General features: G+C 44.0%; 1 protein-coding gene across 1 annotated transcript in view; it reads left to right on the top strand.

Annotated features, from left to right (window-relative positions):
* Window positions 1-234: 234 nt before the first annotated feature.
* LOC126417110 (uncharacterized) overlaps window positions 235-22571 on the top strand; it is a 64559-nt gene continuing 42222 nt past the window's right edge. The window contains exon 1 of the mRNA XM_050085004.1: window positions 235-333. The gene's annotated coding sequence lies outside the window, so the exon portion shown is untranslated. The remainder of the gene's footprint in view (window positions 334-22571) is intronic.

Below are 22571 nucleotides of genomic sequence, written 5' to 3'. Positions count from 1 at the left end.
GTGACGACTGCTTGCCGGCCGGGCCGCGCGCCCAATCCACTTGTACGAAGACTTATAGCGCAAAAACAGTAAACAGCGGGACGAGTCGCCATCCCGCTGACCCGGGATATCGGCCGCTGAGGCGCATGCCTTGTGTGCGTGCCGTCTTCCAGCGTGCTTTTAGCGGAGTGTGACGTAAGGGCTACCACTGCTGCGGCGGATGCACGATTCGCGGCACTTACTTACACAGGCCAGGCGCCACTCGAACGCAGTCGGTCGCCGGACGCGTGGGCCAACGCACGTGGTACCGACGTATAGTGTTTGCGCGAACCCCTTCAGCAGATTTTCGAAGAGGTTAGTGATTAGAAACAATGTGCGAAGCAACATTGTAAGAAGTAGTTTTGAACACGGTATTGTTAAAGCGTCAACTTGATGTTCTGCTTTTCGTGACACTATGTGCACGATTTCGGCAAATTCTAGTGAAGTGTTTTGTAATAAAATCTTCAAATCGTTGCTAGTGGATCAGAATACCTTAGATTCTAAATCGTCATCACCTCAGTTAATAGCATCTCCATATTACAATACCAGTCCTACGGCCGGCCGAAGTGGCCGTGAGGTTAAAGGCGCTGTAGTCTGGAACCGCAAGACCGCTACGGTCGCAGGTTCGAATCCTGCCTCGGGCATGGATGTTTGTGATGTCCTTAGGTTAGTTAGGTTTAACTAGTTCTAAGTTCTAGGGGACTAATGGCCTCAGCAGTTGAGTCCCGTAGTGCTCAGAGCCATTTGAACCAGTCCTACCTTGATCTCTCCAGAACAGTTCAGACTTAGTTAAGGTAGTTGTCGGAAACGTTAGGAGCTGTGGAGCTTCTCATAACATAGTTAGCAACAATGTTTATCTTGTCACTAAGAACAGAAGGACCATTTTCGAGCCACAAGCGTTGATTGCAAATTCTCCAGGCGAAATCAGTGCAAGTTGTTTACACAAACGCCCTTCAACCACTTCAGTAGCTTCCGAACAACATGCACGGATGATAATAACAAAGTGTATATTTACTAAGATGGTATCTGTTCTTTCGGACATGTCCGAACTCTTACGGGAATCGGCAACGCGCCGCGAGTAATGAGTATAATGGGCGGGGGCACTACGAATGTAGTGCGGGACAATACGTTGAGAATGTGGGTTTCGCGGGAGGCGTGCCAAAGATAAATCCCTGCAGTCACGCTATCCTCTGTGTCCTCGGTGGCTCAGATGGATAGAGCGTCTGCCATGTAAGCAGGAGATCCCGGGTTCGAGTCCCTGTCGGAGCACACATCTTCATCTGTCCCCGTTGACATGTCAACGCCTGTAAGGAGCTAAGGGTGTTCATTTCATTGTAATAACAAAGTGATTAACTCAGGAAAGCGCAGTCCAGCCTCGAAGGGGGCGATGATGTTGGTTCGTCGGTGCGTGCAAGCGCAGTGGGGCTGTACCAACAACAGCTATGCGATTCCATACTGGACTACATTCTCACGCCTCCTTTTCATGTACGGTACGGAGATCGCTGTACTGAATCGTAATATCCTTGTGGCTTAACAAAAGCACTCCAGTGTACAAAATGATACCGTGTTCCTATTGTACCGAAGAGCCGCGGAAACTACTACGCATGCCTAATATCGTGTAGGGCACCTGCGGGCAAGCAGAAATGCCGCATTACGACGTGGCATGGACTCGACTAAAGTCTGAAGCAGTGCTGGAGGGAATATACACCAGGAATCCTACAGGCCTGTCCATAAATCCATAGGAGTACGAGGGGGTTGAGATCTCTTCTGAACAGCACGTTGCAAGGCTTCCCAGATGTGGTCAATAGTGTTGATGTCTGGCGAGTTTGGTGGCCAGCGGAAGTGTTTAAACTCAGAAGAAAGTTCCTGGAGGCACTCTGTAGCATTTCTGGACGTGCGAGGTGTCGCATTGTCCTGCTGGAATTGCCCAAGTCTGCCGGAATGCGCAAAGGACATGAATGAAAGCATGGTGAACGGACGGGATGCTTACGTACGTCTCGCTGTCAGAGTCGTATCTAGACGTATCATGGGTCCCATATCACTTCAACTGCGCGTTCCCCACACCATTACAGAGCCTCTATCATCTTGAACAGCCACTGCCGACATCCAGGGTCCAGGCTCCATGGATTCATGAGGTTGTCTCCATACCCGTACACATACAATTTGACACGAGGCTCGTCCGACCAGGCAAAATGTTTCCTGTCATCAACAGTCCAATTTCGGTGTTGACCGTCCAAGGCGAGGCGTAAAGCTTTGTGTCGTGCAGTCATCAAGGGTACAGTAGTGGGTCTTCGGTCGGAAAGCCTATATCGATGATGTTTCTGCGTATAGTTCGCACGCTGACACTTGTTGATGGCCCAGCATGGAAATGTGCAGCAATTTGCGAAAGAGTTGCACTTCTGTCACATTGAACGATTCTCTTCAGTGGTTATTGGTCCCGTTCTTGCAGGATCTTTTTCCAGCCGCACCAATGTCGCAGATTTGATGTTTTACCGGATCCCTGACATTAATTGCACACTCGTGAAACAGTCGTACTTGAAAATCCCCACTTCATCGCTAGGTCGGTGATTCTGTGTCCCATCGCTCGTGCGCCGACTATAATACCACGTTCAAACTCACTTGCATCTTGATAACCTGCCATTGTAGCAGCAGCAACACATCTAACAACTGCGCCAGGCCCTTGGTGCCTTATACAGGCGTCGCAGACCACAGCGCCGTTTTCTGGCTGTTTGCATCTCTCTGTATTTGAATACGCATGCCTATACCAGTTTCTTTGGCGCTTCAGTGGATTTGTATATCGCAACAAAAGCAACAGCTAGCGCACTGTCGTTTACAATAATAAGGACTAATGACGTTCAGTTGTCGTATTCGTTACGATAGGGATGCTACAATATATCTGAATCGTTCATGTAAATACAATGTCAAACAATATTAAAATAGTATAAGTGCTTAAATAATTACCAATCACTGTAATGTGCATTTAGAGTGTCATACTTGTACAGAGGAGTATTCCTTAATGATTGGATGAGGGTTATTGTGCAAGTGCAATACACTCCATTCAGTCGAAATTATGAAACACGAACACAAAATAAAGACGAATTATGGCAAAGGGTAAATGCCCGTTCTAAACCACTGTCATCCTCGACGTTACCATTATGGGCTTTGGTCCGCGGAAGAGTCACTGGAATTGTCCAAATACGCTCATGCTCGTAAATTTAGGATATTGATGATACATGGTGAAACAACGCTCTGGTGGGCGGTTTGCGGGTTTAAACCACCTCGGGGTATGACTATGCGGTGCATTTGACCTGCGTTCGTCTCACAGTGGCGCTGGCAGCAGTCCGCATATGCAGAGGTGTGTTGGTGCGTGTCAGAGTACGGTGCAGCGAGTAACTGTGCAGACGTTTTCAGACATGATAATGGAGACTGTGTATTGAAAATGGCTCAAAGAACACATATTGATGACGTTATGAGGGGTAGAATACTAGGGCGAATGGAGGCTGGGCAAAGAAAGCTGGTCGTAGCAAGGGCTCTCCGCGTGCCAAAAAGTGTGATCTCAAGATTATGGCAACGATTCCAGCAGCCAGGAAACGTGTCCAGGCGCTACATTACGGGACGTCCACAGTGTACAACACTACAAGAAGACCGATATCTTACCATCAGTGCCCGCAGACGGCCACGGAGTGCTGCGGGTAGCCTCGCTTGGGACCTAACCGCAGCCACTGGAACAATTGTCTCCAGACACACCGTCTACAGACGACTGAACAGACATGATTCATTCGGCTGGAGACCCGCAAGGTGCATTCCGCTGACCCCTAGTCACAGAAGAGCCCGTAAAGCTTGGTGTCAAGAACACAGTACATGGTCATTGGAACAGTGGTCCCAGGTTATGTTCACGGGCGAGTCCAGGTATAGTCTCAACAGTGATTCTCACCGGGTTTTCATCTGGCGTGAACCAGGAATCAGATACCAACCCATTAACGTCATTGCAAGGGAAGTGTATGGAGGTCGTGGTTTGATGGTGTGGAGTGGGATTATGATTGGCGCACTACACCCCTGTATGTCTTTGACAGACGAACTATAACAGGTCACGTGTATTGGGGCGTCGTTTTGCACCAGTGTGTCCGCCTTTTCAGGGGTGCATTGGGTTCAACCTTACTTCTGATGGATGATAACGCACGGCCCCACCGAGCTGCCATCGTGGAGGATTTCCTTGAAACAGAAGATACCAGGCGAATAGTGGCCTGCCTGTTCTCCAGACCTAAACCCCATCGAGCACGTCTGGGATGCTCTCGGTCGACGTATCGTTGCAAGTCTTCATTCCCCTACAACACTTCAGGAGCTCCGACAGGCACTGGTGCAAGAATGGGAGCAGCTGCTCGACCACCTCATCCACAGTATGCCAACCCGTTGTGCGGCCTGTGTACGTGTGTATGGTGATCATATCCCATATTGATGTCGGGATACATGCGCAAAAAACAGTGGTGTTTTGTAGCACATGTGTTTCGGGGCGGTTTCCTCAACTTAATCACCAATACCGTGGTCTTACAGATCAGTGTTGTGAGTGTTCTCTATGTGACTACGCTATTGGCGCCATTTTTGTGTAGCGCCACGTTGTGTGGCATCACATTCTGCAATTATCCTTAATTTATGAGCGTGAGTGTATACAATTATATTATCAGTATTACTTTCTACACTTACTTAACTTTTCTGTGCTTCTTTAACGACCGTTTCTGTGTGGCGTATAACGTTACTCGCGTTCTCTGGCGTTATTTGTACTATTGCTTCATGTAACAGTTTGATAACTGAATGCTATGGTTCATTATCCATTACAATGATAGACAGCCGATTTATATTTTCCATTAATTGTTCCTTGAACCGCTTCAGAAAACTGTCGTGGTTCTCATTCATTTCCCCCTCGTGGTCGCTTATTGCCTTCGGTATCTGAACAAGGAGGAACTTAGGAACTAAACCGGACAGTATGCAAGACAATAATTGAAACGCCCTTTTCCAAAGGAACAGCAGAACTTCCACTTGTGCTATCATTTCCAGTCCTTTGTGATGGAATGACCGGTGTTGATCCAGGTCTCGTTCAGCAACAGAATGTTTTCAAACGGCACATTAATGATACCTCTTAAAAACTAACAATTTCACGCTACGATGTCACCTCTCTTCATCACAATTTCCCGTGTATTAATTTTTTGTACCTAAATCAGGGCTCTGACAACCATTAACAAAGGCGTCATGCTGCCACTGAATAACTCTGCATAGCGAAGAGTAACGCACAGCTTATTTTTATAGATGGATTTTCTTTTCTCTTGTAATATCCATATTTGTGGTGACGAACAGCAACAGGAAAAGGGTCCAGTTTTTTTTACTTGTGGTTCTGTCCTTCTATCTTCCCCAGTGTCCGTAGTTAGAATGAACCACGCTCTTTCCCTTCTGCACAGTATATCTCCTTACAAACTTTTTCGACAGTGTCCTTATGCATCTTCAACGCTTATCCAGTTCTTTCGACTACATTTGTGAGAGTCAATAGATTCACAGTGTATCTCACTCATTCTCGAAATACTCACACACGGCGCATTCATACTCATGTGTCTCGCCACGCAAAACGTGAGCAAATCACAGAATTTTCCGTTAAGAAATCACATTTTTCCGCTGCAGCCTTCAAGCAATCTGTAGCTCAAAATAAGCTCGCCGCCCAGAGGAAATAAGCACACAGAGAAACGGATCACAACTGTTTACGGTACCGGCCGCGTGTGTTGTCTACAACTGGACACTGTAGCCGTTACCTGCAGTAGCAGAGACATTTGACAACGGTGAACGGAATATGAAGTGCGGCCAAGCGAGTTTTCTCATTGGCTGTTGCTATGGTAGTAGCCGTGTAAACAGCTAGACATCAATCACGCTGTTATTCTGATTCGGATATAGTAGTCGGTGGACAGAATAACTGCAGCCTTCATGACGCACGTCTGTATAAATTTTCGATAACGTACATTTTAATTTCCCACGGTAATGTAGACGTTGTAGTATTTCATTGAAGTTGCTCATGTGATAAGGGCAGCAGGGAAACAGACCTTCATTTCACTTTGACATGTTGGGGCTATTGCACCGTTTTTCACAACAAATCTGGGATTTTCAACTCTTTTATAACAATTTCTAGGCTTATATCTCGCTAAAATCTCGAGTTGTCGACGATCCCCACCATCACCTACGTCGGGAATGACGAACTGTCATAGCTGTTGTAGCGGTAATCGTTTGTAGTAGATAGATCACTTATGATTGATAGCTATCTAGCGTTGTCTCACACTACCAGAAGTAGTGACCGTGTCGACATTGATGATGCTAGCCGTGGAAGTAGAAGGGGGACTGTCATTACGTCACAAATTTAAGGACGACATCCACCATGTTACTTATTCCAACCATTGGCTAATGGTGCAAGTCTTGACACAAAAAATGCCAGCTTATGTCATATACTTGTGTGGCAATCATTCTGATTATAGTATACACTTAAAGATAGAGGAATGACGTTTCACTAACAAGTGGCCTCGTTCAAACGATGTTTATTTCTATATGCATGAATTTTTGTAGCGATATTTGCTTTTACCATACTGGTATTGTTTCCGTCATTTGACTTCAGGTTTCCCATCAGCGCAACTCGAAAATCTCTCTGGGTAAACACTGCGAGAAGGAATGGCTGGAAACCGACTAAATATAGCAAAATGTAACGGGCCAGCAAGAAGTTTCCCTTCGAAGGCCATACAGTCCGGAATCGATATGAGGCAATCATACCAATGACACACCAGGTTGAAGGTACCCATTTGGTAAAACATCGTGTCCTGTTGCGTGAAGGAGCCCGTAACTATCTGCTGTACATACTCGTCCAACAGAAATCATCGACCCTTAAGACCCTTCTATATGGGAGCAGAGGCATGGTAATCGCGTGGAGAGAGATCGGGATTTTAGGACGGACGCTCGAGCGTCACCGACTTCAGTTGCCCTTAATGGATGAGGCTGGACTTCGACATCGACCGGTTTCTTGTGTCGAAACGCGCCAAGCACGAAACTCGGCGCACCATTCCATTCCTTTTCCGACAGACATGTTGCCTCACACAAATTCTTCGTTCTCCGACGGACGTCTACCGGTGTTTGTCGTCGGCATCCTAGAAAAGAATAACAGAGCGTTGATCCTGTTTGGACGCATTTCGTAATAATGTCGCCATTAGTCACGTTTCCACATTCACCACATGCAAGTCGTTAAGACGTGAATGCCACACCAGTAGTTTGCTTACATATCGGTGCTTATATAACCACATCGGACGTAGCAAATAGACCGCAGCAACGCCCACAAACCTTTTACTCACACATTATATGTTCTCAGCATTTCCAAAAGAGAAAATGCACCGAACATGGTTCGGCAGTCCGTATTAAAAAAATTACTGTATTACGAAAATGTCTTTTCATATCACATACTTCAGTCCTTTGTTGTTTGAAATGTATGAAGAAATCATGTTAGTTAGCGACACGAAATGCGTTGAATTACTGGATCAAATAAGCACGTAAGGCAAAAAAGGGGAAAAACACCTGAAAATGCCTTCCTAACACTGTATTATGCATGGAAGCACTGTAACATTTTCTGTTTAAAAGTGTTGCCCGCACGCTACAGAAATTACGAAGAAGAAGCAATCGTCTGTCATTGTTGTGGGGCACCTAACATGGCGTTACCCACTTCAAAACAACGTATAACGTAAATGTGTAGCGCCACCTCCCCTTATTGTAACTCAGTGGTGCAATCGCTTTTGTCAGAACGCAAACAGTTCAGTACATTTCGCTGCATCTTTTCAACATCCAGAGTTCACTTGTACTTGCCACTACGATTATGTTGCCGCTGTGCCTGTTGGAGCTATTCACACACGTTTTAATCTCTACTGCTTCTCTAACTACGGCATAATTGCGTATGCAGGACAATGTTTCTGTTTCATTTAATATTATTCTTTATCCACACAAGGAAGTCATGCCGAGAAACTTCGATCTGATGCTTCACTTCTTCCAACAAGATGGTCAAAATAAATTAAAAAATTTAAAGACGAAGGTTTATATACAATGTCAGCTAAATGAATAGTGACAACTATAGTCTCTTGACTTCCACAAGGCGTTGATACAGTTCCCCACAGTCGTTAAATGAACAAAGTAAGAACACATGAACTATAAGACCAATTGTGTGATTGGATTGAAGAGTTCCTAGATAACAGAGCGCAGCATGTCATTCTCAATGGAGAGAAGACTTCCGAAGTAAGAGTGATTTCAGGTGTGCTGCAGGGCAGTGTCGTAGGACCGTTGCTATTCACACATATATAAATGACCTTGTGGATAACATCGGAAGTCCACTGATGCTTTTTGCGGATGATGCTGTTGTATATCGAGAGGTTATAACAACGGAGAATTGTACTGAAATGCAGGGGGATCTGCAACGAATAGACGCATGGTGCAGGGAATGGCAATTGAATCACAATGTAGATAAGTGTAATGTGCTGCGAATACATAGAAAGAAATATTATTTATCATTTAGCTACAATATAGCAGGTCAGCAACTGGAAGCAGTTAATTTCATAAATTATCTGGGAGTAGGCATTAGGAGTGATTTAAAATGGAATGACGATAGAAAATTAATTGTCGGTAAAGCAGATGCCATACTGAGATTCATTGGAAGAATCCTAAGGAAATGCAGTCCTAAACCAAAGAAAGTAGGTTACAGTACGCTTGTTCGCCCACTACTTGAATACTGCTCACTGGTGTGGGATCCGTACCAGATAGGGTGGACAGAAGAGAGAGAGAAGATCCAACGGAGAGCAGCGCACTTCGTTACAGGAACGTTTAGTAATCGCGAAAGCGTTACGGGGATGATAAACTCCAGTGGGAGACTCTGCAGGAGAGATGCTCAGTAGCTCGGTACGGGCTTTTGTTGAAGATTCGAGAACATACCTTCACCGAGGAGTCTAGCAGTATATTGCTCCTTCCTATGTATATCTCGCGAAGAGACCATTAGGATAAAATCAGAGAGATTAAAGCCCACACAGGGGTATACCGACAATCTTTCGTTCCACGTATAATACGAGACTCGAACAGAAGGGAGAACCGATAGAGATACTTAAAAGTACCCTCCGCCACGCACCAACCGTTGGCTTGCAGAGTATGAATGTAGATATAGATATAGATGTACAGTGATTGGAAAATAAGTACATAGATGAGATAAACTACGATGTAAACCGAAAAAAGTGGTAATACTATTAATTGCTGCACTACTACTACTGGCAACTCTGCTACTACTGCTACTACTATTACTACTACTGCTGCCACCACTATTCCCAATAGTAATGATTTTTGAAAGAAGCGGACAGGAAGAAAGGGCCACAAGAATAAGAGGTATAAGTTATGATGAACGAAAAAAAGAATGTCTGTAACTTACGGACAAAGAAACCAAATAGCGTTTATTTTGTTTTGATTTGTTTTATTGGCCTTCGAGTTTTCCCCATACAGCCATTCACGTGAGTAAGTCATAATGACAACACGTATGGGTACCAAACTTGAAATAAGATACTGAGATTGCACAAAGTCGTTTAGTTCACGTCAGGTAGTACACATTTCTGTAATCGCTTCCGACAGAATGGAGCAAGTTTTTTATACAGGGTGAGTCACTAACTACTGCTACCAAGAATAACTCCGAAAGTATGATAGTAGGTGAAAAGTTTGCGGGACAAATGTTGCATTGGAAAATAGGGGCCATAACATGACTTTGGTTTTTTGTTTCTAGGTGGGATCGCTTCAGAGATATGAAGGTGAACTTTGTTTTCTTAAATGGGATGCTATAGTTTGGAACTTATTTTCTGATAGCGGCTATCGAGACGAATCCAATGATGTGTAACAGTAAGGCCTTTGAAGGTCAACGATGACTGGGTGTTGTGTGATGTCCTTAGGTTAGTTAGGTTTAAGTAGTTCTAAGTTCTAGGGGACTGATGACCATAGATGTTAAGTCCCATAGTGCTCAGAGCCATTTGAAGGTCAACGAAGGCCACAAAGGTGGCATGAACGTCCATTTAGATAAGGTGTTCGAAGTGATGACGGTTGGTATAAATGCAGTGCTGCAATCTTTTATCATGGATTGAGTGGCATTCCATAGCACTTCTGCACTTATCGACGCAAATGCTCTGATAATTCTCTCTTGTATATCGTGCAAACAGTAAATATTTGCCTAATACGGTGTATCCATCTAACGTGCCATTAGCATGTAAACACCATTCGACAGTTTGGCAGTACAACACTAACAGGAACGGTAGGACTAGTATCGTCGAATCAAGCAAGTGTAAAGGATATATTCATTCGAAGCACAAGTCGATATGCTTCTCACTTACGGAGAACGCCAATGAAATTTATTGGAGGTAGAGACTTAAACGCTGAAAGATGTCCTCAACGTACTCATCCTACACGTCGTTCATTTAAATATGTTTATGATAAACTGGGAACAACTGGAACTTTAACGCATCGGAAACATATCCGGCAAAAGAAAGTTACTAACGAGGAGAAGGGAATTGGTACTTTGTGTTAGTTGGTGTCATATCCCAAGGGAATCTGGAATGAGCCAGAGTAGTGTTGTTCGTGTTCTGCATCGCCGTAAATATCATCCTTACCATATCAGCCTCCACCAAGAATTAACTGGTACGGATTGTATGCGTCGTACTGAATTCTGCCGATGGGCTCAACTTCAGATTCAGAGGGATGTTACATTGACACATTTATTAATTTGATTTTATTTACTGACGAGGCTATGTTCACGAACCATGGAAATGTTAATTTGCATACTATGCATTATTGGGCAACAATCCATGTTGGCTGCGGCATGTTGCTCACCAAAAACCGTTTTCGGGAAATATATGGTGTGGGATTCTGTAGGACACAATTATAGGCCCCTATTCATCGAAGGAAACCTAATTGGTAGGAATTACATCACATTACTGCAAGAAACATTAGGTCTGTTATTGGAAGAAGTACCTTTAGCAACAAGAAACAGAATGTGATATCAACACGATGGGTGTCCGGCACATTTTCCGCTGATGGCTGGAAATGAGTTGCAGAGACAATTCCCAAATCGTTGGATTGGACGCTGAGGAGATGTGTCGTAGCCGGCTCGTTCGCCGTACTTGACATCTCTGGATTTTCTCTTGTGGGGATTCTTAAAAGACATTGTTTATATAGACGTTCCAACTACACCTGAAGATATGCGAGAGAGAATTGTCAGAGCATGTGCTTCGATAAGTGCGGCAGTGATAAGGAATACCACTCAGTCCACCATAAGAAGAAGGCAGCCTTCTGTAAATAGACGTTCATGCAACTTTTTTGACGTTCTTTGACCTTCAAAGACTTTACTGTTACACATCATTGGATTCGACTCGATAGCCGCAATCAGAAAATAAGTACCAAACTTCAGCATCCCATTTTAAAAAAACAAAGTCGACCTTCATATCTCTGAAGCGACTCCACCTACCAACAAATAACCAACGTCACATTATGGTCCCCGTTGTCCCATGAAACTTTTGTCCCGCAAACTTTCAGCTCCTATTATACTTTAGGAGTTGTCCCTGGTGTCAATAGTTAGTGACTACTGCGATGTCTGTGGTTGCCAGTAATGTTGGCACCGATATTCGTAACTTTTTTCTTGCAATTTTTATGTGAGAACCTACCGGCTGACGCGTGCAAATGGTATCTACAATGTAACTTTCACTTCGCCGCCGTCATCAAGGTGGATGATATCGTGCGTATACCGTGTAGGTGCTGTGCTGATCGACAGTGATTGAACTTCAACTGCGTTGTGGTAAATTTTCGCAAACGCTAAAGTCGATAGTACCAACGCTGTACTGGTGTTACCTGGTCATAGTATTTCCCTCGATTTCCTTGGGAAGCATGCCATTCTTTGGACCACTCAGTCAGATTCATCTTCCTGTAAGTCGACAACAGATCCTCCACTAGAGTGAATGTATAGTCTCTTGAGGTCATTGCTTACTTAGAAAGAGTGTCAATGGCCTCAGTGCCCAGTACGTTGTTGTACTCTTTAATCCAATACATGGAGATTCTGTGGCCATTATTTTGCAGTTAACGTACGTATGCTGTCATATCGCCGGCTAACGGGTAGCTTTTATGCCCACGATAGATATACTTAAGGAGAGTGAGTGCTGGATTAGAGATCGAGAAGATAACAAAGTTTTCCTTCGAAATCTTATAGCAGTACTTAAGGATTTCACAGATGGCCGTAAGCTCTTCCGTAATTTTAGTTTTTCTCCCTTGGCTGCTTTTGCTTAAATCATGCTCGCGCTTAAGTATTCCTCCTGGTTATTTGAGGAGTCTTTGTGGATTATCCTCGTCTGTGGAATTTTTGGCTCGCAGCTCGCACAAAGCGTGATTTGAAATGGCAGACTAAATCTCACGTCAACTTCAACGACAATACATACGTAACATTGATCGAAAACAAGTAGTCGCCGGACGGAGATGGGTACTCGAAAGTCTGGTGCTGCCTCCATAAATTGCAGGCTAATTCTCACAGGATCAATAATTAAACATGTAACATACAGTACACCGAAGAGACAAAGAAACTGCTACACCTGCCTAATACCGTGTAGGGCCCCAGCGAGCTCTCAGAATTGTTGCACAACGACGTGGCATGGACTCGACTAATGCCTGAGGTAGTGCTGGAGGTAAGTGACACCATGAATCCTGAAGGGCAGTCCATAAATCGGTAAGAGTACGAGGGGATGGAGATCTCTTCTGAACATCACTTTGCAAGACATTCCAGATATGCTCATTAATGTTCATGTTTGGGGAGTCTGATGGCCAACGGAATTGGTTAAACTCAGAAGAGCGTACCTGAGGCCACTCTGTAGCAATTCTGGACGTGTGGTATAATGCATTGTCCTGTTGGAATTGCCAAAGACCGTTGAAATGCAAAATTACCAATCGTGTCACCCGTCGGAGTCGTATGTAGACGTATCAGAGATCCAGTATCACTTCAACTGCGTATTACCCACACCATTACAGAGCCTTCACCAGACTGAACAGTTCCCTGCTGACATGCTGGGTCCACGGTTCATGTGGTTGTTTCCATACCCGTACACGTCATTCCACTCTATACAATTTGAAACGAGACTCGTCCGACCAGGCAACTTGCTTCCAGTCGTTAACAGTCCTATTTCGGTGTTGACGGGCCCAGACTAGCCGTAAAGCTTTGTGCCGTACATTCATGAAGGATACACGAGAGGGCTTTCGGCTCCGAAAGCACATATCGATGATGATTCGTTGAATGGTTCGCAAGCTGACACTTGTTGATGGCCCATCATTGAAATCTGCAACAATTTGCGGAAGAGTTGCACTTCTGTCACGTAGAACGATTCTCTTCAGTCGTCGTTGGTCCAGTTCTTGCAGGATCTTTTCCGGCCGCAGCGATGTCGGGGATTTGATGGTTTACCGGATTACTGATATCCACGGTACATTCGTGAAATGGTCGTACTGCAAAATAGCCACTTCATCGCTAACTCGGAGATGCTGTATCCCATCGCTCGTGCACCGATTATAACACCACGTTCCAACTCACTTAACAATTGATAACCAGCCTTTGTAACAGCAGTTACCGATCTAACAACTGCGCCAGGCACTTTTTGTCTTTTTCAGGCGTTGCCGACCGCAGCGCCGTATTCTGTCTGTATGCATATCTCTGTATTTGATTACGCATGCCTATACAAAATGCAAGATAACAAACCGTCCTCTGCAAATGAGCTCCCTTCGTTAGGAATTTTATGCTTATATACTTGCTCCTCACTACAGGTGTGGTTAGTTAGTTCGCGGAAGTACTGCATTTGTTGCGGTTGACTTCACGGCACCAAAACTTATTTATTGTATCGTATTAAGTTTTTGCAGTAACGCGACCTTCGCCAATCCGCAGAAAATGCTTTCGTAGTCCAGACGCGACCGCACTAGGTCAAAATATACGTAATTGTGTGTTTAATAGTCCGCGCCCTATTGCACGACTGCCAATGCTCTTAATGTTTTTCTCATATTTCGCTACTACTTGATTTACCTGTGCTACCCATCGCAGTTTACTGTCGGTGTGCAGCCTAAGATATTCCTAGACTGGTTTCACCAGAAGAGCATTTGCTCCTAGCGTCATAGACAGGACGTCTTGCCTCCGATGTCTGGTGTAGACGCTCACAGCAGACGTGGTCCGTGAAATTGTTAGTCCTTTGTCTTCCAGCCAGTAGGGTGCGTCCATTTTACACTGTCCTTCTCCTCAGCTGTCGCTTATTGCAGGTATACACAAATCATCACCGTTCCTTTGTACCTTAATGTTGATGTCAAAAACAGTGTGCATATTGAAGGTGTAAATATGAAACAGTATCGATGAGAGAACTGACCCTTACGTGATTCAGTACTCGTCTTCTTTGGTTCGATGCTGCTGTTACCAACTTTCATGAAAATTTCTGTGTCTTTAAGTGAACGAATGGCATATCCAATAAAGTTGTTAGGGATATTGTGTCTCTCCATCTTCTTGACGATTAGAAATCCATTTTCACAAGAAATACAGTTTTAGAAATAAGTCGAAACCCTCAGAATACGACGTATAGGTGTCGGAACATGACTGGGTAAACAGAAAATAAATACATTGTGTTTTATGTATCGCTGAGTTTAAAAACCCGAATTCTATTTCATATTTTTTTTAGACTGACAGTGGCCGAAACGTGTCAGGAAGTTGTTAAAACACTAGCGATCACAAATACATTTAATTCTGTTATAAAAGTAATTCTGTTTTACGCACAGCACATAATTTGCTGTTTTATACGATTTATAAATTCATGCTTTATATTTAAAAATTAATGGATTTGATAATATGAGGAAATAACAAGACATAAATAACTCTAGGTCAGAATTTATACTTCAGAAGACACCTTAGGGTGTTTGTCAGAAGGTACTTCTTGTAGCGCTGTCTGATCCTCTCCTTCCTGTTTCATTCACCAATGGCGCGTGGGAAGAAAGATTATAGAGTAAAATCCGTTTTATCGCTAATTTCTCGGACGTTCTCGTTTTGGTCATTTAACGAGACGTATGTGGGAGAACTCTTCCTTGGACGTAGTCTCCAGGAATTTCAGTAGTAAACCTCTCCGAGCTGCACAACGCCTCTCATGTAGCGTGTGCCACAGGAATTTGTTGAGCATCTCCGTATTCTCTCGCGCCGGCTAAATTACCACATGATGAAACTCGTCGCTCTTTGTTTGATATCACTTGTCTCTTGTGTTCATCCTACCTGGTAAGGCTCCCACATTCATTATCAAAACTCAAGAATCGGCCATATAGGTCATTGCTATAGGTCATTGCTTTCACGGATGAATTACATTTTCTTAAGGTTCTTCCAGTGAATAATAGTCTGGCATATGCTTTTCCTAATATTTGTTTTATGTGGTCATTCCACTTCTAGGTCGCTCCTGATAGTCACTCATAGGTAAACACTTCAAATTTTAAACAGCTATGACAAAAAACTGTTAAGAATTTCTAGACTCTATTTATCAGTTTACTTCTGTTGCAGTCAGTTTCGAATCATATCTTAGAAATATGACGAAGTGACTGATTCTAACAAAAAATCACACAACTGTGTGTTTAAAGAGACTTTCTATAAATTAGATGTGTTTATACGGACGGAGACAGCGTCTTGGGTGAACAAATCTTGGGCACTAACACAGGGGAGACAAAAAAATTATTACGTATCCACATCTACGAATAAAGGGCTCTCAGATTCTCATCATCTATTGCGCAATGATATTGTGTGAATATATTGCGTAAAAATGTGAGGCTAACAACGGCACAATATTATTGCGCAGTATTTATGCGCAGCCCGCATCTCGTGGCCGTGCGGTAGCGTTCTCGCTTCCCACGCCCGGGTTCCCGGGTTCGATTCCCGGCGGGGTCAGGGATTTTCTCTGCCTCGTGATGGCTAGGTGTTGTGTGCTGTCCTTAGGTTAGTTAGGTTTAAGTAGTTCTAAGTTCTAGGGGACTTATGACCACAGCAGTTGAGTCCCATAGTGCTCAGAGCCATTTGAACCATTTATGCACAGAACGCGCCATTTACAACATTGTTGCGACCACGTCGGCGCTCCGCGATTGAGGTATTTTTTCCCAACAAAACGGAACCACAGATAAAGCAAAAAGTGGGAAATAAGTCTGAAAAGCTTCCGATAAATATTTCGTACGGATTGGGACTCATTCACTACTGCACATATATTCGTAAGTCACAAGAACAATTAATTACAAATTAACCGAACTGTGCAATTTAACGTGTATATGTGCTATGTTCTGTGTGCTACTCTACCGTAACAACTGTTCCAAAGCAAATAAAACTGTAATTTACGGATCGTGGATTGAGAGGTTGAATGACCTTACTTCTGTGGTGTAACAAATGTAGTAAGAAGGAAATACAAACATGTATGCACACTGAACATATGACCTGATTTTATTTATCAATTCATAGAACTGCTACAAGAAAAGAAGGAAAAAAAAACCGCTTGCTGTCATGACATCACGATCTTTAACTTCCCGTGGACAACGAGGTATCTGGCTATTCCTAAATAGTCAGAAATTTCATTTCTTTAAGTAATGGATGGTCGTTTAATATAAATCCTCTACAGTGCTTCCTGAACTAGTCACACTTACATTTTTTAGGTTCTTTGCGGAAAATCGTTCGAAACAAACTGAATTTCTCTCGATAATGGCATGAAATGACGTATATTGCGCAATACTACCCGCTCACGATATAATACACTGACGAGAAAAATCACAAAATCGCAACATCAAAAAATAATTAATGAATAAATAATAATGAAATTTCGCGAATATATTTGTTTAGATAATATATTTGATTGGTTAACATTGCAAGAACATAGGTTAATCTAAGGACGAGACATACTACTGGAAATGTGAAATGCAGGTACATGAATGACCGGTGCAACCACCAGAAGTTGAAAGCAAGCGTGCAAACATGCATAGACGGTGTTGGTGTCAGTTTGTAAGATGGAGTTCCGTGGCTGTTCCACTAGGTCGGTGAATACAGGGACGGTTAATGCTGTTTGCGGATGTCGCTGGAGTCGTCGTCCTAGAATGTCCCATATGTTTTCGATTAGAGACAGATCTTCGGATCGTCCAGGCCAAGGGAACATGTCGAAACACTGTAGAGCATGTTGGGTTAAAACCACAATATTTGGGACGAGCACTATCCTTTTGGAAAGCAGCCCTTGGAATGTTGTCCATGAATGGCAGCACGGCAGGTCGACTCACTAGACTGACGTACAAATTTGTAGCCAGGATGCTCGGATAACCACGAGAGCGCTCCTGCTGTCACAGGAAATCACAGTCCAGAGTATGGCTCCGGGTTTTGGTCCAGTGTGACTAGCACGCAGGTTGGTTGCAGCTCCTCCTCGATCGGCCTCCTTTTAACCAACATGGCTTTTATCAGAAAACTCAGCATACCTCCACCTTGCCCTACAACTAGCTCTCACTTGACACCACTGAATTCACAAATTCCGGTGGTTTGCAGTCAGTGCAGTGCACCCTACGGGGCTTCTGGCTTGGGGCTGTCCTCGAAGTAACCGATTTGTAGCAGTGCCTTGTGTCACTGTGGTGCCAACTACTGCTAAATTACTGCCGCAGATGCAGTACAATGCGCCGCAGCGAAACGCCGAACACTATTGTCTCCCCTCTGAGCAGTGCCACGTGGCCGTCCTTTGCCTCGTCTTCTTAAGGCCGTACATTCTCGTGACCGCAGCTGCCAGCAGTCCTGTACAATGTTTACATTCCTACCAAGATTTTCTGCAATATACCAGCAGGAACATCCAGCTCCTCGGATTACACGACATCGTTCAAACTCAGTGGGGTGTTGATAATGCCGACTTCTATATCTACATCTATATCCATACTCCGCAAGCCACCTGACAGTGTGTGGCGGAGGGAACTTTGAGTACCTCTATCGGTTCTCCTTTCTATTCCGGTCTCGTATTGTTCGTGAAAAGAAGGATTGTCGGTATGCCTCTGTGTGGGCTCTAATCTCTCTGATTTTATCCTAATGGTCTCTTCGCGAGATATACGTAGTAGAGCAATATACTGCTTGACTCCTCGGTGAAGGTATGTTCTCAAAACTTCAAGAAAAGCCCGTACCGAGCTACTGAGCGTCTCTCCTGCAGAGTCTTCCACTGGAGTTTATCTGCCACCTCCGCAACGCTTTCGCGATTACTAAATGATCCTGCAACGAAGGGCGCTGTTACCCGTTGGATCTTCTCTATCTGTTCTATCAACCCTATCTGGTACGGATCCCACACTGGTGAGCAATATTCAAGCAGTGGGCGAACAAGTGTACTGTAACATACTTAGCCGCCCGCGGTGGCCATTCGGTTCTAGGCGCTGTAGTCCGCAACCGCGCGACTGCTACGCTCGCAGGTTCGAATCCTGCCTCGGGCATGGATGTGTGTGATGTCCTTAGGTTAGTTAGGTTTAAGTAGTTCTAAGTTCTAGGGGACTGATGACCTCAGATGTTAAGTCCCATAGTGCTCAGAGCCATTTGAACCATTTTTTTGTAACATACTTCCCTTGTTTTCGGATTGCATTTCCTTAGGATTCTTCCAATGAATCTGTCTGGCACCTGCTTTACCGACGATCAACTTTATATGACCATTCCATTTTCAAACACTCCTAATGCCTACTCCCAGATAATTTATGGAATTAACTGCTTCCCGTTGCTGACCTGATATATTGAAGCTAAATGATAAAGGATCCTTCTTTCTATGTATTCGCAGCACATCACACTTGTCTACATTGAGATTCAGTTGCCGTTCCCTGCACCATGCGTCAGTTCGTTGCAGATCCCCCTGCATTTCAGTACAATTTTCCATTGTTACAACCTCTCGATATACTGCAGCATCATCCGCAAAAAGCCTCAGTGAACTTCCGATATTAACCACAAGGTGATTTATGTATATTGTGAATAGCAACGATCCAACGACACTCCCCTGCGGCACACCTGAAATCACAGTTACTTTGGAAGACTTCTCTCCATTGAGAATGGCATGCTGCGTTCTGTTATCTAGGAACACTTCAATCCAATCACACAGTTGGCCTGATCGTCCATATGTTCTTACTTTGATCATGAAACGACTGTGGGGAACTGTATCGAACGCCTTGCGCAAGACAAGAAACACGAGATCTTTGTCACCTTAAAGGCATTCTTGGCTAACATCGCGTCACCACGTCCACTCTTGGTTACTAACTGACAATCGTTACTGCGCGTATTTAAAACAAACCTTATTTACGTTCTCACTAGAAACACGCTTACCAACCTTCGTTTATGTCGCCCAACATCTTCTTGTTGTTTTGATATTTCTTCCGTCAGTGTATATTGAGCGAGTGATAGTATTTTCAACAAAATACCCTTCAACACATTGTGCAGTAAATACTGAGCGCGCGAGGGTCCCCTAAAAAAATATTTCAGTGTAAGTGAATATTAACAAGGAATAATATAAACTGTAAATATTTTCAATCGACTGTTTTATTTAAAAATATTCTCAGGAGCGCCATCCACAAATGGTGTAGCCGATCGTAGCAAAGGAAAGTATGCTCGTACCGACTCTGCAGTAAAAGTGATGCCAGGTGGTCGTTAGGAAAATCCGCTGGCCCGTGCATTGCCTCAAATCAGAGCGGCCCGTCGCGGCCCTGCTAAGTGCGACCGTTCCTATGTAATGAATATTGCTGTAATCGGATTTCGGATATCGAATAATAAGGCACCTGCGAATCCAGGCGACGCCGATAATTGGAAACGGCGGTAGCGATTAGAAATCGTTAAATCGGACGACGTAATTGGCAGAGCAGCAAAGCGGCAAACGTATCACCGAAGGCAAATCGCTGGCGACTGACGCAAGCACTCTCCATCACGTTAACAAGCCATGTTCTTTGTTCTTGGGGTGGCACGCGAATAGAGTTCAGCACGAACGCTGTTTTGTTTACTGCTTGGAATAACCGTGCTCTGGTTGCCAATATAGGGGTGTACGAAAGCCTGCGTCGTCTAGGTAGTCAAACAGTAGATCACAGCAGCATATTTCGTAAGCCTTTGCATAAACATTAAGGAGTGTGATGTATATATGCAGACTGAAGTGACGAATGAAAATCTGTACCAAAGTCGGGATTCGAATCAACGTCTCCTGCTCATAGGCTGGTGTACTAGCCACTAACCACTATGCCACCCTGGGCAGTAGCTCTAAACAACGTCACGGTCTGGCCTAGCGCACCTCGCCCCTCCATCCAGATTCCCATTCACGCCTCAGCCCACTCTGTTTTCCCCCTGAACTCGAATAGCAACGGAGAGGCTCTTCAGCTACATTGCAGTAACACTTCAACGTCGAAGGAAGTGGGGGATTGCTGCTCAGACGTAGGGGCTCAAATTAGATGAAACTATATCGTTCCAGAGACCTCTTGAAGTGTGAAATATCTATGATGTGACATTCGTCGCTTCCACTTGCATGGTGTATCATGAAGATGTTGAGACTTGAGGAGGTCTCTGGAACCATATTGTTCTATTTCTTTGGGAATAATTCAACAGAAATGCTATCGACATTAGGAATAATTCCAAGTGATATATTGTGCGCGCGCGCGCGCGCGCGTGTGTGTGTGTGTGTATGTGTATGTGCGAGACAGAGAGAGAGAGAGAGGGAGAGAGAGAGAGAGAGAGAGAGAGAGAGAGAGAGACAGATAGAGAGGGTGACAGAGGAAGAGAGCTGTATCGTATTATAATGATATACATTTTATGGCTCAATAAATTTATTTTACAGTAAACGATTATGAAAAGCGTCTCACATTCGTCGGTAAACCTTGGAACGTGTATTTTTTCGTGTTTAGTTTGTGACAGAATAAATAACACTTCATACTCTTTTTATCTACTATTTTACTTAATTCTTTTCTACATTAATTGTGGAATCTGCAATTTTGTAATTTGTGCATTGTGTTTCTAGAAATCTGTGGATTTCACTTGTTTGTTGCACATTTTTATTTGTGTGTAATGTTTTATATTTAAGGATGTGTCTCAATCATACTACTTTTTTCTCTACCACGTTTATCTTTCTTTCATATCTGTCGCAAACTTTCCCTGCTGTGGCTACACAGACGTGCCCATCGTTCATCCGACTTACGTCAATTGAGTCGCAATAAATATATCTTAAAGGTTTTTTTATCTGTTAACTGATCTTGAAGGGCAGGCTGAATCGACCCCAGGGATTCATAGACGACATTGTTCAGTGGCTCGTCACATAGCTCCTTTCCCGGGATTTGGGAAAGTATCTTGTCAAATAGAAACATTATTTCGTCGCAGAGGGCCATAAATTTGCTCATTGTGTCCATGGCTGATCAAATTTTGTCCGCTGTACTCTTGATCTTTCCAGTCGTGTCAGGTGTTATTCTTGTGACTATAAGTGTCTTCCTCTGTCTCAATGAGCTACCAATGGAAGTGTCATTATTAATTCCGTACTCGTTTGTCGATTGTGTGGCTGTGGCATGTGCGTAAGTGTGTGCATTCTGTCTTTGTGTTGAATGTTGGTCTCGACTGTCTTCAGTTATAGTCGGTCATTGGGGTTTAATTAAGTGGCTACGTGCTGCAGTCTTGCGTCGAAATTTTGTGGTGGTGGTGTAAGGTTATAACGCCTTTGGTACTCTGGGTACACTCTCCAGTTGGCAGGACAGCTTGTCAAATGGCTCTGAGCACTATGGGACTTAATATCTAACGTCATTAGTCCACTATAACTTAGAACTACTTAAACCCAACTAACCTAAGGACAACACACACATCCATGCCCGAGGCAGGATTCGAACCTGAGACCTAACAGTCGCGCGGTTCCGGACTGAAGCGCCTAGAATCGCTCGGCCACAGCGGGCGTCAGGACGGCTTTTATTCCTACAAAGCATACATGCACGTTGTTCTGTTGATGTAATTTGCCCCGGTTTGTCATGTCAGGGCCTGTGCATTTCATGCGTCTCTGTGGCAGACAGCAGTGTTTTGTCATATCCTGAAGCCTCTGGCAGTTCTCTGTCGCGTACGTCTTCTTTCGGAAGCTAGTATCCAGTAAGTAATGTTCGATGTAGATTCTGTCGTTGTCGTTACGCTTTTTATGCATACGCTCGATTCTCGCCGACCGCTACAACCTTTACGCTCATTTGTTTTTCGGAGCTCGCACTGTTATTTAATGAAAGTTTCTTTAACACATTGTTTTACAACTCTGCTGAGTCACTGCACCAGACGAAAGTGTTGTTTAAATTAAAATCTGAATACCGGTACTTTAGATTTTAGAAGTTCTTCAGTTCAATAGAACGCTTAATTACGCTGTCAAGCAAATTCTACTTTTGCACCAGGGTCCTTGATTCGTCGTGTTTCGTTTCATGATTTAGTTTGAGGCAGTGCTCGATGATTGCCGATTTGCTGTTTGTTTCAATCG

This window comes from Schistocerca serialis, chromosome 8, assembly GCF_023864345.2.
Source record: "Schistocerca serialis cubense isolate TAMUIC-IGC-003099 chromosome 8, iqSchSeri2.2, whole genome shotgun sequence".
Classification (NCBI taxonomy): Eukaryota; Metazoa; Arthropoda; class Insecta; order Orthoptera; family Acrididae; genus Schistocerca; species Schistocerca serialis.
The sequence above is the reverse complement of the archived record's forward strand: the minus strand, read 5'-3'. Positions and strand labels throughout refer to the sequence as shown.